Below are 13,214 nucleotides of genomic sequence, written 5' to 3'. Positions count from 1 at the left end.
TGTATCTCAACACCCAATACACTTGGGCTATGTGTCAGGCCCATTCTAACCACTTTATAAGAATAACTCAGTACATTTTCACAACAACCCACTAAGGTAGGCAGTGTAATTATTCCCCTTTTGTAGATGAGAAAACTGAGGTAAGAAATGTCAAGATCACCTAGCAAGTCAGTGGCAGAGTCAGGAATAGGATCCAAACAATCCACGTAGAACCTGTGCTTATAACCCTCCACACTGATGCCTCTCCTCACATGCCTTCTGGGCAGCTACCATGCAGCCATCATGCCTGCAACAGAGATAAATTTCCTTTCTCCCTACTACAGGGAATACATTTTTGTTTTGTTTCTTAGCATTTTTTTCTTATGTGCTTTCATATGCACGTGTTAACACGTCTCTTCTAACACTTCCTTTATGTAACAGCTTATACAGTCTGAGCAAGTTCATTTCTAAAATCTAATCTCTGTGGAAGATTTGTTCCTCAGAGCTGAGCCGGAAAGAGTTGGTTTGAACCAACTCATGTGTAACTTCTCCCTGGGGTAACCATGCAGGACGTTCGTCTTCCTCCTCAGAGCACGACCCAGCCTGCAAGCTCACACCTCAGAATTCACAAGCCCCTGGACTTGTATTTGAAACATGTTGAAGAGTGAAACTTTAAGTAGTAGCATAAACAGAGCAGTCAGGAACACAAACTTCAGGTTCAAACTCCAGCCAACTTCATCACTCAGTAACTACGTGACATTAGACAAACTCTAAGCCTTAGTCTCTTTATCGCTGAAAGAGAGACAATAATATTCTTACCCCAAAGACTCTTGGAAGCATCAATCTGACTGATGCATGTGAAGAGCTTTGTATAATGCCTGACACAATAAGTACTCAAAAAAAATCCAAAAAGTTCGTTTTTAAAAAAAACATTCTCCACTCAACAAACTAGAAATAGAAGGAAATCACTTCCACACGATAGAGACCATATGTGACAAGCCCACAGCAAACATCATACTTGACGGTGAAATGCTGGAAGCTTTTCCGCTAAGATCAGGAACAAGACAAGGATGCGCACTCTCACCACTTCTATTCAACATGGTGTTGGAAGCTCTAGCCAGAGCAATTAGTCAAAAAGAAATAAAGGCATCCAAATTAGAAAAGAAGAAGTAAGATTATCTCTGTTCACAGATGACATGATTTTATATGGAGGAAATCCTAAAGACTACACACACACACACACACACACACACACACACACTAGTGAACAAATTCAGAAAAGTTTCAGGATACAAGCCCAACACCGAAGTGTTGTGTTTCTATACACTAACAATAAACAACCCAAGAAGGAAATTAAGGAAGCAGTTCCATTTACGATAGTATCAAAAAGAATAAAATAAGGGCTCCTGGGTGGCTCAGTCGTTAAGCATCTGCCTTCGGCTCATGTCATGATCCCAGAGTCCTGGGATCGGTCCCATGTTGGGATCCCTGCTCAGCTGGAAGCCTGCTTCTCCCTCTCCCACTCCCCCTGCTTGTGTTCCCTCTCTCTCTGTCAGAAAGAAAGAGGAAGGAAGGAAGGAGAGAAAAGATACTTAATAAGGTTCCTGGATGGTTTATCAGTTAAGTGGCCGACTCTTGATTTTGGCTCAGGTCATGTTCTCAGGGTCCTCGGATTGAGCCCTGCATCTAGCTCCACACTCAGCTGGGAGTCTGCTTGTCTCTCTCCCTGTCCTTCCCCATTCTTGTTCTCTCTCTCTCTCTCTAATAAATAAATAGGTTTTTTATTTATTAGATAAATAAATAAACCTGGGTGGTGCCATTGGTTAGGCATCCAACTCTTGGTTGTGGTTCAAGACATGATCTCAGGGTCGGGAAATGGAGCCTGGCATTAAGTTCTATGAGGAGCACAGAGTTGGGTTTCTCTCTCCCTCTTCCTTTGTCCCTCTCCCCCCACCCAAATAAATAGATAGATAGATAGATAATAAAATTTAAAGTAAATAAATAAAACCTTTTTTTATAAAAAAAAAACTAAAATACTTAGAAACAAACTTAAGCAGAGAAGCAAAACACTTACACACTAGAGACTACAAAATGGTACTGAAAGAAACTAAAGGCAACAGAAATAAAAAGAAAGACATCCAGTGTTCATGGATCAGAAGGTGTTAATTCTACCCAAAGAGATCTACAGTCTCAGTGCAATCCCTATCAAAATCCCAGTGATGTTTTTTCACAGAAATTAAAAAAAAAAAAATCCATCCCAAATTCAGTTGGAATTTCAATGGACCCTGAATGGCCAAAAAGATCTTAACAAAGAACAAAGTTGGAGTTCTCACACTTCCTGATTTCAAAACTTATTACAAAGCCAAGGTGGTCAAAATCGTGTGGTATTGGCATATAGATAGACATATAGACCAATGGAATGGAATAGAAGGTCCAGAAATAAAACACTGCATGTATGATCAAATGATTTTTTTAAAACATTTTATTTATTTATTGAGAGAGAGAGTGTGTGTGTGTGTGCATGTGCACATAAGCAGGAGGAGGGGTAGAGGCAGAGGAAAAGAGAGAGGGAGAGGAGCAGACTCCCCGGTGAGCATAGAGACTGATGCAGGGCTCTGTCCCACAACCCTGAGATGACAACCTAAGCTGAAATCAAGAGTTAATGCTGAACTGAATGAGCCATCCCGGCATCCCATGGTCAAGTGATTTTTGATGAAGGTTACCAAAACCATTCAAAGGAGAAAGGACAATCTTTTCAACAAATAGGGCTTAGAAAACTAAATGTCCACATGCAAAAGAATGACGGTAGACCTTTACCTTATACCATACACAAAAGTTAACTCAAAATGAATCAAAGGCTTAGAGACATAACTATAAAACTCTTAGAAGAAAAGACAGGGGGAAAGCTTCCTGACATTGGATTTGGCAATGATTTCTTGGATATGACACCTAAAGCACAGACAACAAAAGAAAAGAATAGATATATCATAATTAAAAACTTTTTTGCACTCCTAACTTTTTGATCATATATTTTGCTATAGAAACAACGGGTTTGAGGGCTTAGTCACTGATAGTGACTGTGGGGTCATGTTGGTAGCTGCGTATGTCCGTCGCAAACACATGCTTCCCTCTGCATAAGAACACGAAATTGTACAACCAGTTATCTACAGATGGCACGAACTCCTTCCTCAACATTTCTCTCTCAGATTTTCAGGGAAGCTTTTAATTTGTTTACTTAATAATAAACCAACCTATGACTATAATACTATAATTAAAGGCAAACACCTTAAAGCACTCCTGCAATGTATTAGCCAAATAGCATTTCATCAAAAGCATAAATGCAAGTTGATGATCCAAGGTCTTCATGTGGGGAAATTATTTTTCCAGACATTATCCAATAGTCCAGACAAAATTCACTTTCCCTACAAAGTGGTCAACTTACTTAGATGTAGTTAACTACTAAGTTAAGTATTAAGTACTTAGATGAAGTTAAAATAGTGATGATTAATATTATTGCTTTTAATGTCCGAGTACATTTTCCCATGTTCCAGATACAGATCTCCATGTTCTCCCAGTTCATGTTTATCCTCCTAGCCTCCCCCATCTCATTTAAACAACCAGATTAAAAAAAAGGTTATGACTTTATCTATGATTATCCAGGATAGGCAAATTGTTTCCCGATCTTCCATTGTTAAAAAACAAAATTCAACTGAGTAAATTTGAAGATCTAATTGGTTTTATTAAATGTGTCATGAATCAGGGGCACCTGGGTGGCTCAGTGGGTTAAAGCTTCTGCCTTCGGCTCAGGTCATGATCCGGGGGTCCCAGGATCAAGTCCCACATCGGGCCCTCTGCTCAACAGGGAGCCTGCTTCCTCCTCTCTGCCTTCCTCTCTGGCTACTTGTGATCTCTGTCTGTCAAATAAATAAATAAAATCTTAAAAAAAAAAATGTGTCATGAATCAGACAGCATCTCTTCTAGCAAATACAGGGGAGCTCCATGGAACTGTACAAAATGGAAGGTTTTTAAAAGCAGTGAAGAGATGTAAACAAGGAATGTATTACCAAGGAAGCACTGCTCTAGGCATGTCAGCCTCCTAAGGGGAAATCAAAGGCGCCGGCTAGGAAATTACCTCCTAGTATCTACTGGAAAATTCCAGTAGAATTGCTAAAAGGTTACATTCAGGTGGGAGTGGGGGTGGTTGAAACTGCCGTTAGATTTGGGATTAAGTCTTCATTTTGTGACATGGGGCCTTAACGTAAGTGACACCATTTGGGGACAATGGCTTTCTTTTTAACACCATCAAGTTTTAATTCTATCAAAGAAACATAATCACAGTCCTCTTAAAAGCCCATCCCAAGTAGTCATTTTTCTATCATGAACTTATCAATTACCCAGTAATCTCAAGGGTTAATCAGCACAAACTTCTTTACTCATTCTTATTTGCATTTAATGAAAAGTCATGTTATTCAGTTTCTGAATATTGGTAGGAGCTGGGAACAGGCTCCATTGAAGGTCATGGGTGGTAGAACTTGTTGGCCCTGAAAGACCTGTAAGCTCCAATGGGAAAGCAGATAAAAGCAGGCCCAAGACGATCCCTGAAGAGCCTGTACCTTGGAGTAGGTGAGTCAATAGATTGTATACATAGATGGTTCTGAGCTAAACAATCACTTCCCCAGGGGAGATTTTCTTCCTCTGACCATTTCAGTTTAGGTCCCAGTGCTTCAAACAGAATGTAAGATTTAACAGAACAATATAGATCAATTACCACCTGAATTCAAAACCACATGGATCAAAGACAGAAAAGACTTGCACTTGAGAAACCCAGGCAGAAACAACTGAACATCCAAGATGAGTTTGGCCTCACCAAGAGGGGAGAGGTAGAGAGAAAGAGCCCAAACTCGAACTCTTCATCCTGAGACAAATTGGGAAAATTAGTGAATAAATTGATTATATAACCTGTGGTTATGCTATGCTTAATCATATTGAAGCTTTGGAACATTTCTTTCTCAAATCCATTCCTTTTTTGTTTCTTAAATACGTTAATCTGACATTGTGTGAAAACATTAATTCTGAACATTAACCCATCCACCCAAGACAAATATCTGACATTAAAGGAGTCTCTTTAATTCAAATGATGCCTTGTGATATGTCTGCCAGGAGCAATGTGACTCCCATGACTAATGGCCCCAAAACCATCTATTTCAATACATTTGTCAATACGTCATGTTTGCAAAAATGTGTCAGTGTTCTGTGTTACATAAGTTGAGCTAGATAGTTTCCTGGCTGGATTTACTGAGTGTCGTCAGATAGTTAACATTTCAGCCTAAACTCAAATTATTTTTTTAAAGAAATAGAAGCAAAGAAATTTGTTCTCATGTGTATATATTAAATAATTTATAAAAGTCCAGAATTCATATGTGTAAAATGAGAATCATGACATTGGTAAAAAGAAACATCCTTTCATCAAAAAGTATATGGTAGGGGTTCCTGGGTGGCTCAGTGGGTTAAGCCTCTGCCTTTGGCTCAGGTCATGATCTCAAGGTCCTGAGATTGAGTTCCGCATCAGGCTGTCTGCTCAGTAGAGAGCCTGTTCCCCGCCCCCCCCACCCTGCTACTTGTGATCTCTCTCTGTCAAAAAAATAAATAAAATCTTTCAAAAAAAAAAAAAAAACAACAGTATATGGTAGGGATCCCTGGGTGGCTCAGTCAGTTAAGTGGCCAACTACACAAATAAAATCTATAAAAAAATAAAAATAAAAAGCTAGGGAGATAGATCAAATCGCCAAGATGTACACTTTAAATATCTTATAATTTTATGCCAATTATAACTCAATAAAGCTTTTTAAAAAGCTAGTGGAATATAAATATGAGAGAGTGAAACTAACATTCACTGACTACCTACTACTTGCCAATGTACTTGGATCTCTCTATATTCATGCTCACACACACATACACACAATCTCATGTAATCTTCAAGCAGTTCCTGCTGCTGATACGTCCCAACTTTTCCATCAACCTGATCTCCCCCCCAGAGTTCCCCAGCACAAACTCTCTCTTTAAGCATAGTCCTGCCCACACACACCCCTGCCTAAGGCTGCTCGTACACTTAGACTCCCTTGTCCAATTTGACAAGAACCGATTGAATAGCTACCAAGATAGATAATACAAATGCATAGAAGACTGAGTCCTTTATCTAAAGAGTTGCCAATATCTGGGTACCTAGCTGGCTCAGTTGGTAGAGCGCACAACACTGTTTCTCAGGATGAAGAGTTCGAGTCCCATGTTGGGCAGTAGGGCCTACTTAAAAAAAATAAAGCGCCATCAATCCCATTTGAGAAAATAGGTAGGCCTTAAAGAACTAGCCTACTCAAGGGAGAAAAGTTACGTACAACTTGGAACATATAATTTACTATCCAAACCAAGTCATTTTGAGACTATGAAGAGGGGGATTAATATGCTGAGGGAGTAGGAGTAAAAACTGGACAGAACAGAACATATAGACCCCATAAGGAGATTAGATCTGGGTAACCCTTTGTGGGCTGAGACCACGACAGACAGGAGTTTGCACACCCAGAACAGGAAGTAGGACCAAGTTAAATCAATCTACATGATAGAGAATTTGATGTTCCCAAAGGAAATTCCCAGAACGATGGGAAGGAGTCACGAAGCTGGGTGCAGGTGGAAGAGCATGAGAGAGAGAAGACCCTGGGATAAAGGTAAAAGAGAAGTTGGGGAATTTGAACCACTTATGGATTTTAAGGTGCTTTCTTTGAGGCATATGAACACCTTCTAGTTTCTCCCAACAAAATCTTCAGTAAAACCTAGGCTGCCCATCACTACTCTTTTGTAAATGGATATTTTGGGGGAAATTGGAGAGATTGAGTTCTGCTTTCAGACTGATGTGGGAGCAAAAACAGACATGGCTACCTGAGGCAGAGCACAAGAGACCACCACACCAGGGTTCATCAACCAAAACAACTCCTTGAGTGTATCCTATATGCTAAACACTAGAGGCTTTATATACTTTTTCTTTTTTTTAAGATTTTATTTATTTACTTGACAGAGAGAGAGAAGCCACTAGCAAGGAAGAGTGGCAAAAGGAGAAGGAAATGCAGGCTCCCCCGCTAAGCAGGGAGCCAGACACAAAGCTCGATCCCAGGATCCTGGGATCATGACCTGAGTCAAAGGCAGATGTTTAACTGACTGAGCTACCCAGGCATCCTCCATTTTCACTCATCTTTAACAAGCTTCAATCCTTGTGCGATGTCAAAGTGTGTGGTAAAGACTGAGTCTCCTTGCCTCTGTGACCTCACTGCCTGGTTCAAAGGAGTGCATGTGTGTTACATGGATGCCAGTTTGAAAAATAAAAGCAAAAAGAATATTAAACAAAAAAAAAAGAAAGTTTAGGGGACATCAGATTTCCTTGGGTCTCAACTAAAGAGACCTCAGCTCTGGGCAACTTTGTTACATAATCACATTAGAAGTTTTTCATGGCACTATTTTCTATTCATTTGCCTCTGTGCCCTAGGTGTTCCATATAAAACCACCCTCTTCTTACCACTTCCACCCACACCAAAAACCTGCAGCATAGCTCCATGAACAACTCTTCGTATCTGTAAAGTTCTGAAGTGTCTGTCTCTGCTTTCTCATTCAATGAATATTTATTAAGTGACTATTGTGTTCAAGGAACAATGTCTTCTGACGTCCCCCGCAACCCCCTTGAGACCCAACGCAAGAAATAAACAAGGCGCTATTACAAATGCACACCCAGACTCTGGATAATGACGGGTGAGGGTGCTTCCCGCTCTGCTTCCCCAACTTCTGCTTTCAAAATGATTACAGCCTGTACTTCCCGCATCCCGACTTTCCCTGTGCCTTTTAAACTCTTATAACTTGGGCTTTCAGCATGATCAAGGCAGCTAGAAACAGCATTTAAAAGTCAGGTTATTAAAGTGTAGGAAAACTTTGTTGTTCTTGGTATGTCCTCATTCCAGCTTCTTTGGCTAGTGAGAAGTGACTACGATACGTGAGAAGTAAAATGTGTCCTCGGACCAGCAGAACCGAGGAACTTGACCACTATGACAAGTTGCATCACTCTTCCTTATAAACCTAAACTGCATATAAATAGAAGTTCAATTTCCAACTCAATGAGGAAGTTTACGGAGTTGGTTCAGTGTAGCGAAGAGGGCTGGTGTGAGGTGGGGGAGCCTGGGAACACACAGGGATGGAGCCCTCCTCAGAGGAGACGTAGGAAGGTGTGGCGTTAAGCAGAAGTCTTAACCTTACAGTGAGGTCAGTCGATGTCAGAGCTGCCTAGCATCCATTAACTTTTTTATATGGAGGATAACAGGAGCCGGCAAAGAAAAGAGCTAGGTTGCACTAGATTGAGAAGGGCATGAGGGTAAAGAAGTGGAGAGCAGGGGCGCCTGGGTGGCTCAGTGGGTTAAAGTCTCTGCCTTCGGCTCAGGTCTTGATCCCAGGATCCTGGGATCAAGCCCTGCTTTGGGCTCCCTGCTCAGTGGGGAGCCTTCTTCTCCCTCTCCCCCACTCCCTGCTGCTGCTCTCTCTTGTCCTCTCAAACAAATAAAAAATCTTTTTAAAAAAAGAACAAAATGGAGTCATCGAAAATATTTATTTAAAAAAGTGGAGAGTGGAATATAAACTACTCTCTTTGAAGAATTTTAACTATAAGGGAAGACTAAGACAGGGCAATATCTAGAAAGAGATGCTAGGGTGAGAGGAAGTCTTCTCAAGATGGCAGATGTTGGGGCACCTGGGTGGCTCTGTGGGTTGAGCCTCTGCTTTCAGCTCAGGTCATGATCTCAGGGTCCTGGGATGGAGCCCCACATCGGGCTCTCTACTCAGCGGGGAGCCTGCTTCCCCCCTCTCTCTGCCTGCCTCTCTGCCTACTTGTGACTCTCTCTCTCTCTCTCTGTCGAATAAATAAATAAAATCTTTTAAAAAAAAAAAAGGTAGCAGATGTCTCTAGGTTTGAGGAAAGAGCTTATGACAGAAGAGGTTGAGGACACAGGCTAGGGAAGGAGTAACTGTGAGGGTAAGATGCAGGAATGGATTGGATTCAGAACAGGGGAAAGAATTAGCCTTACAAGAGGAGGGACTATTCCATGAAACTACAGGGAAGGACATTATGTTGGTCAGTGGGAAACACAGGGAAGGGAGGGTTTCCTCATTTGGTACTTTCAGTTTTCAAGATAACTAGTAGATTGTGGGGTCGGAGCATTTAAAATAATGGTGAATGTTTAAATGAATCCCTGGGGAAATGGGAGACAGCTGGTTAGGGATATAGGCGATGCTGTAGTAAGCTAGCTCAGTGTAAGACTGCAAGCTCAATATTATAGTGGCAAGACTGACTGCTGCAATCGGTTATGTGTCTGTCCTCTCCTGGGAAGAAAGTGAAGTTAACAGCCAGTTGATAGATTGGAGAAAGTGAAGGAAAGGGTCAGCAGACCTGCAGAATACATGAGGCCAAAGAACAGGGATTTAGGAGGACAAAATTGAGAGACCTAGAAATATCATACAAAGAAAGAAACAAGGCTTAGAGAAGGAATGTTAAAAGTCCAGTCTGAGTTAATGACCTGTGGCTGCCTGAAACAGAAATAGTCACGGAAGTTGGGGAGATCAAGAAAGTTCGGGGGTTCCTGGGTGGCTCCATCAGTTAAGTGACTGACACTTGGTTTTGGCTCAGATCATGAACTCAGGGTTGTGAGATCGAGCTCTGTATCAGCCTCTGCACTGAGCATGGGACCTGCTTGGGATTATCTCTCTCTCTCTCTCTGCCCCTTCTTGCCTCCCTCTTCCCTCCCTCCCTCTCTCTTTCCCTCTCTTAAAGAAAAAAAAAAAAAAAAAAAGAGGAGCACCTGGGTGGCTCAGTGGGTTAAAGCCTCTGCCTTCAGCTCAGGTCATGATCTCAGAGTACTGAGATCGAGCCCTGCATCAGGCTCTCTGCTCAGCAGGGAGCCTGCTTCTCCATCTCTCTCTCTCTGCCTGCCTCTCTGCCTACTTGTGATCTCTGTCTCTCAAATAAATAAATAAAAACCTTTAAAAAAATAAAAATAAATTTTAAAGAAAGAAAGAAAATCTTTAAAAAAATAAAAATAAAAAAAGAAAGAAAGAAAAAGTGTGAAACTAGGATATCATATCATCATGGGCACTGACGACATCTAGACTGATGGCAGAACTGTGATGGAGAAGACCATAAGTCAGATGGGAAAAATGTGGTGGATATGGTGGGCATTTGGTTTTTGACTACCCAGCTCTAATTCTTCCTCTTTAAATATAACACCTTGAGGGGCACCTGACAGGCTCAGTCAGTAAAGCACATAAGTCTTGATCTCAGGGTCATGAGTTCAAGCCCCACATTGGGTACAGATTACTTAAAAAAATAAAATCTTTAAATAATAACAATAAATAAGTAAATATTGCATCTTGATTTCTCCTCAGGGAATCACCTCTCATGGGCTGCAGGCTAGATGGGTATGTGTATGCCAGTACCTTGCCCTCCCCTAGCCAAGAGGTGGGCATAGTACCACAGGTTAGACCAGCCGAAATCTCTCTCTCTGTGTGTCTGTCTCTTTCTCTCTCTTGACTTTGAGGAGTACAGGGGAGTACAAATACAGAGGATGATCAGGACACATTTATTTCAGAGTGGCACTCTGACAAACCCATCAATGAGTTCTTGCTACTGAGACTCTCCAAGCCTGGCTCTTTAGCCTGGAGCTCTACACCCTCTGAAAAATTCTTCCCATAAACCATCTTTTTGTTTGGGTTAACCAAAGGTAGTTTCTGTTGCTTACATCAAGAGAACCCTTACTAGGACACTTGTAAGGTGACTATACATCTTGGTTAGACTGGGGCAGTCCTGGCTTATGCCTATGGCCACAGTGTCATACCTGGTTTAACATTTATCCAGGGTTTTTCCTTTTTATTACTTTTATTATTTATTAATTATTAACATAAACACAAATGGGTTTGGAAGAGTTCATTTTGTATTCATACCTTCTGCCATGCTTGTCTAGTAGCATTGAAGAGAATTCTTGCTTTCCCAGATAGTTAAATCTACCAAAAACCCAGAATGAAGACAGCTCTCTTTTCTCAAATCTTCACAGGGTGTTCAATGATAAAACAACGCACCAAGTGTGCTTGGACATCTGCTCGTCTGATGCTCCTCTCTCTCTGCCTGCCTCGCTGCCTACTTGTGATCTCTGTCTGTCAAATACATAACTAAATAAATATTTTTTAAAAAATAAAATAAAAATAAAAAGTTAATGAAACTTGCAAATATTTGTTGATACCTAGAGGCCTTACAAATACCACTGGCCAACCCAGGAAGGTTGAAGAAGCATCTATATCTTCTTGAAAAGTTAGCCTTATTGGGGCATCTGGCAGGCTCAGCTGGTGTCACGTGCAGCTCTTGATCTGAGCGTTGTGAGTTTGAGCTCCACACCATGTGCCATTATTTTATGAAGACTGTACTCAAAGACAAAGACTTAACACCTGCAACTGCAGATGACGCATTTCCATCTCACTGTGTGAAGAGTCACTCTGCATTTTGAACAAATGACAGTTTTGATTCCAAGTTTTCTCATCCACATGCGATAAATGAAACCACAGTTGTTGATGTGTCAACTCATTAGCAGAAGAATTTCACTAATGGCTAATAATGCCATTTCATGTCAGTATTATCATGTGGCTCAAGTAGAAAATGAATTAATTACAATAATGCTTTGATTTTTTTATCCAAGTATTAAAATGAAAGTAAAGTTTTTGAAGTTAATTCTGTCAAAGGTGAAAACATGCAACATTGAAAAAGGAACTGTAAATTCAGCTTAAAAATCCAACATTAGGGGTGCCTGGGTGGCTCAGTGGGTAAAGCCTCTGCCTTCAGCTCAGGTCATGATTCCAGAGTCCTGACATCGAGCCCCACATCAGGCTCTCTGTTCAGAGGGAGCCTGCTTCCTCCTCCTCTCTGCCTGCTTCTCTGCCTACTTATGATCTCTGTCTGTCAAATAAATAAATAAAAATCTTTTAAAAATTAAAAAAATCCAACATTAAAGATAAAATTATTTTTGACAGTAATAATTACAAGTACAAAAGTTGAGAGAGTCCACTGTCATGATGAGAACAATGTTTTCACTAAATTAAAAATCTGTGGTGGAGGGGCACCTGGGTGGCTCAGTGGGTTAAAGCCTCTGCCTTCGGCTCAGGTCATCATCCCAGGGTCCTGGGATCGAGCCCCACATCAGGCTCTTGCTCCGTGGGGAGCCTTCTTCCTCCTCTCTCTCTGTCTGCCTCTCTGCCTAGTTGTGATTTCTCTCTGTCAAATAAATAAAATATTTTAAAAAAAAATCTGTGGTGGAGAAATGCACTTGGTCTTGGTTGTGGCACACATATCATTAATGACTGCTTCCCAAAAAAATGTGATCTGCTACCAACTAATGTAAAAGTTCTATCTGTCAACTTTTACAAATATTTTGATTTATATACAGAGTAACTAAACTAAACTACTGAAATTTGGATGTTAAACAGATGTTAAAAGTAAATACCCATAGAGCACTGGGTGTGGTACATAAACAATGAATTCTGGAACACTGAAAAGAAATTTAAAAAAAAAATTTTTTATCTAAAAAATTAAAGCCAATTTTAAAAGTAAATACCTTAGGGGCACCTGGGTGGCTCAGTCGGTTGAGCGTCTACCTTCAGCTCGGGTCATGATCCCGGGGTCCTGGGATCAAGCCCCACATCAGGCTCCCTGCTCAGTGGGAAGCCTGCTTCTCCCTCTCCCACTCCCACTGCTTGTATTCCCTCTCTCGCTGTCTCTCTCTCTCTCTCTCTGTGTCAAATAAATAAATAAAATCTTTAAAAAAAAGTAAATACTTTATTCTAGTAATTCCATTATAGAGTATTTTACCCAAAGGATACAAAAACACTATTTCAAAAAGATATATTCACCCCATGTTTATCGCAACTTTACTTACAACAGCCAAATAATTGGAAGCAGCCCAAAAGTCCATCAGTAGATGAATGGATGAAGAAGATGTGGTATACTGTACAATGGAATATTATTCAGCCATTAAAAGAACAATGAAATCTTGCCTTTTGTAACAACATAGATGGAACTAGAGAGTGTAATGCTGAATGAAATAGTCAGAGAGAGACAAATACCATATGCTTCCACTCATATGTGGAATTTAAGAAATAAAACAAAGGAGGAA

Source organism: Meles meles, chromosome 7 (genome assembly GCF_922984935.1).
Source record: "Meles meles chromosome 7, mMelMel3.1 paternal haplotype, whole genome shotgun sequence".
In the NCBI taxonomy this organism is placed as follows: Eukaryota; Metazoa; Chordata; class Mammalia; order Carnivora; family Mustelidae; genus Meles; species Meles meles.
Note: the sequence above shows the minus strand (reverse complement) of the source record.